At 47.6% G+C, this 4459-nt stretch overlaps 1 long non-coding RNA gene across 1 annotated transcript; it reads left to right on the forward strand.

Moving 5' to 3' along the window:
• The first annotated feature begins 393 nt into the window (after positions 1–393).
• On the forward strand, positions 394–1610 carry LOC109733688 (uncharacterized). The gene is made up of 3 exons (XR_012188986.1): positions 394–765; positions 835–943; positions 1038–1610. It is a non-coding gene; the product is annotated as an uncharacterized lncRNA (long non-coding RNA).
• The last annotated feature ends 2849 nt before the right edge of the window (positions 1611–4459 follow it).

Consider the following 4459-nt stretch of genomic DNA (forward strand, 5'->3'; position numbering starts at 1 on the left):
CCGTGCCGGGCTTGGTCGTGCCCGTGCCGGCCTGTTACTGGGCGTGCCGTGCCGGGCTGGCACGCGTGCCAGGCATAGCAGCCCAGGCACGGCCCAAGCAGGGCCGCGTGCCAGGCACGGCCCACATAGCCTCGTGCCGTGCCGGCCCGTGATGGGCCAGGCACACGGGCTATCGTGCCGGCCCGCCAGAACCGGCCCGTTTGGCCAGGTATACAAGCACCACACGAAAAACAAACTGCAGCAAGGGGGAAACCTTGCTCCCACCTGACCCACCTCCTTCCCGCAACCGACCCCCACCACCTACCCCCACGAGGCCACGACACGGCCCCCGACCACCACCACTCTTCCACCTTCTCCTTTGCGCCAACCCTCCGCCGCCGGTTCCCCCTTCCTGCGGCCCGCCGCCCCGTTACCCACCTTCTCCTCGCCGCCCAGCCACCCCAACCGACGCGCCACCATGCCCCTGCCTTTTCTCCCCGTGCTCCCCGCCCACCTCTCTCCCTGCGCTGCCCACTTCGACAGGCACCACCGACGCCAGGAGGTCCCGCCCAGCGCCGTCGCCGGCGCCCCGCAACCTCCTTCTTCCGGCGCCCCCACTCCCACCGTCCCCACCACGTACTCCCACCGCCAAGCAACCACTGGATCCAGTGGGATCCGGATCCACCTCCCCTCGTCTCCCGCTCCTCAATCTCTCAGCCGCCGCACGGGTCCCAGCCGCCCGCCCTCCCCACGCCGCCGCGCCGGACGGCCGGAGTAGCACCGGAGGCGAGTCGCCCCTCCTCTCTCTCCTTTCCTTCTTCCTCCTCACCTCTCCCTCATACACTTGTGCCGCAGGAGCCGTCATGGCCATCTGACTCAAGCTCGCCCGTCGCAGCCGCTCTGGATCCGGCCGCCATCAGCCAGATCCGCTCCAGCCTGCAGTTCGCCTGGGTCGCTCGATGAGGTGCGGTGCATCGCTGGGTTGCAGTTCAGGCTTTTTTCAGATTTTGGTTGTGCAATAGCACTGCAAAAATGCCTGACTCCTCGGTGCAGTGCAGATGGGCGTTTTGTTGCTATCCGGCCCCGACGACGTGCAGTACGTCAGTCGCGTTGGTGCAGCTCGCTGACGTGCGTGAAGTCCGTCGAGGGCCCTTCCTCCTTCCCTGCACGAGCACCACCGGCAAGACGTCACCAGTGCCCCCATCCCCTTCCATGGTGAGCTCTGGCACGACCACCCGACGAGCGGCTGCCCCCGTCCCCCACCCACAGATCCATCTCCTCTAGTGCTTAACAGCGAGCTCCACTGCGCGGGATCCCCATCACACCGGCTAGCTCTTCTCCCTTGCCCTCCTCTCCTCTCCGGCTTCAATGTGGACAGCGACCCCCAATTCACTTTACTGTTTTGCTATTGTTTTCCAGAAAATATGTAATTTTGCTAGAGGCTTGTTCCACAAAAATTGTTGGGGCTTGTTTGTACAAAAATTGTTACCTAGGTTCAGATCATTTTACATGCAGTTCCCTTGGTTCCACCCCGTGCCGCCTCTGGCCACAGGGGACACGTCAGCTGCAGTTAACATGATCTCCCATGTGCAGCTTGGTTGAATATCCATTTGCAGTTTTTTAGACAAAAATGTCCATTTGCAGTTTCGTTCGACCAGATTGCATTTCGGCTGGATTCAGATGCCCCCACTCCCTGCCCATTGTTCCATTAAAAGAAGTTCATTTTGTTGTTTGAGAAAATGCAGACAGGAAATGAGAGTAGAAAATGGATGTGGATGAATGCTTGTGTGTAATATGTAGCGTGCAAACAAAAAATGCAGTCCTCTCGCCTCGTCCCCGCAGTGCATATTTCAATTTTAAACCAAAAATATATATATGCAGTGCATTACGGGAAAATCAAAACTCTGTAGAGAAAAAGAAAAAGAAAAATGGAGTGCACTCCGGTCTTTAAAAATGTCCGCTCCGAAGGACTTTGTAGTACACTTCATTTAAAAAAATGTATTTGCAAACTGTTTATGTTGTGTTCGTTGAAGAAGTTTAAAATACTAAAAAAGAGTAGTGTGGTTCACTTTCGAGAGTGCTTGCGGCTCATTTTCAAGAGTCTTGCGGTTCACTTAGACCCAAAAAGTAAAAACGCAAAAAAAATAGGAAAAGTAGAAAAAGTAATGCGGTTCACTTTTGGTATGTGTCGCGGTTCACTACCTACCGTTGTGAAGTGCAAAAAAAATGTCATGTAAACGACAAAAAAATAATGAGGTTCACTTCTCCATACAATAATGAGGTTCACTTCTCCATACTGTTGCGGTTCACTTATGTACGACGTGAAGCGCGATTCACTCACTCGTCTTTAATTTTTTTACGTCCGACAAAAGAAATCATGAAGTGCGCTTGCTCGTTCGATGCAGTGCGGTTTTTCATCTGAAGCAGTGCATTCTTCTGTTTGATGCAGTACACGCGTCGATTTTGGTGTCGCGAAAAACAGAGTATCCACATTTTGATAATTTCAAAACTGCTCTTAAAACGTAAGGAATTAGAGAGAGCGTTCTGCATGAAGAAGTTGCGTCTCGGCGATATCTTTCCAACGGCGTATTGTTTGGATCATTCCAACGAGCGGTTTGTAAAAATTTCACGAAAAACGGCCGCCGCCTCTCGTCGTCAGCCGCACGATTTTCAAAATTAACTAAAAACCGTAAGGAATCTCAAAAATATTTCAACATATGAAAGTTGCGCCTCGTCCATAGCTTTTCAACGGTATATTACACACCTCGTTTAGGCAAACGGTTAGAAACTAGAGCAAAAACAGTACCAAAAATTTGATTTTTTTTAAACAGAATTCCGCGATTTAGTAAATTTGAAACTTCTCTTAAACCGTAATGAATTAGAGAAAATAATACATATCAAAAAGATGTGCCTCGATGATATCTTTCAAACGGTGTATCATTTGCTTCATTCCGACGAGCGGTTTAGAAAAAAAATGCGAAAAACGCTCGCTGCTACTCGTCGTGGGTCGCACCAATTTCAAAACTGCTCTTAAACCGTGAGGAATCTCAAAAAGTGTTCAACATGGCGAAGTAGCGCCTAATCCATAGCTTTTCAACGGTATATTACACGTATCGTTCCGACAAACGGTTAAAAAATTAGAGCAAAAAAGGTACCAAAAAACACAGCGTGCAGTTTTTTGCGACGGGAAGTTCACTCGCCTGAGTGCTGCAGCACACTTTGTTCAAACAATGACGTCCACTTGCGTTGAGCGTGCAGTGCGGAAGTGTTATCAGAATAGTTATTCTGCTAATCCTGAGCGCAAAATCACTTATTCTGCGCTCCGGCCGGCGCGCGCTCCCCACACAACCGACAACTCAAATAAGAAAAGCAACTCCCCGTGCGCTACCTGGGTTGCCTCCAAATCAAGGGTAAAAAATGGATATGACATAGTAATGTGCTACAAAGTTTTACTAGCAGCATTTGACCATCAAATCCAACGTAAAAGCACACTTGTGGATAGTAAGAGCGCACTAATTGATGGTAATGATATTTTTTTGTAAAAGCTCATGGCTAGTCGCAGTGGACTTGTGTTTTTTTTCTTCGATCAGTGTGACTAGATTTCTACCTACAAAAAGCGTTGTCCATTTGCATTTATATAAGAAATCATTGTAAACTTTGATGTGCACGGATGTGAACTTGTATTTCTATTTGTAGTAAAGCAACATATGTCTATTTGACAACGAAAGAACCACAACTTTGCTGCAAAAACGGGCATGGACGCTATGTATACCTGACTTTATTAGGATGAAACAAAAAGGTTTTACCATCGGTCTAGCTAGAGCTACGTTTACTATATATTGTTGGTTCAAATAGCATGGTAGATTCAATTCTGCGAGCGGACGAGTTGTGTGTTGCATATGATAATCTAATTAGTTCAATTAGATTTTTTTATTTTTTATTCAATTACTATGTTTGCTGGACAATTATACCAGGGTGGATTTAAATATGTTTGTGACGGGACGACGTGCGTGAGGCGGTAACCCGATTAACTCTGTTACTATGTTCAACGTGGATTTAAGTCTGCATGAGGGGGTGTGGTGTAGGCAGATAGTAACCCAATTAGTTTCATTACCATGTTTCCCAAGAAACTTTACTAGGGTGGATTATGAACATCTCTCCACTCCATGTAAAAAATCAGTGTCAATCCCTAATATTTGATCGTAATGCCAATTACAGAATGGTAATACACCTACCACGTATCAGGTAATAATAGTTTTCTCGTACTTCCACCATAAAGAAGTATAAAATCATTTAGATCACTATTTTAATGATCTAAGCGCTCTTATATTTCTTTACAATAGTAGTAACACTATTACTATGAGTGGGTCTCTGTTAAAGCATTTACTACAAGTAACACCTTTTCTCGTTTCAGCATTACTATGTGGCCAGAATATTTTACGATTTAAGGACGTAGGTGTGCAATGTGTCAACCAGTAAT

This window comes from Aegilops tauschii, chromosome 7, assembly GCF_002575655.3.
Source record: "Aegilops tauschii subsp. strangulata cultivar AL8/78 chromosome 7, Aet v6.0, whole genome shotgun sequence".
NCBI lineage: Eukaryota > Viridiplantae > Streptophyta > Magnoliopsida > Poales > Poaceae > Aegilops > Aegilops tauschii.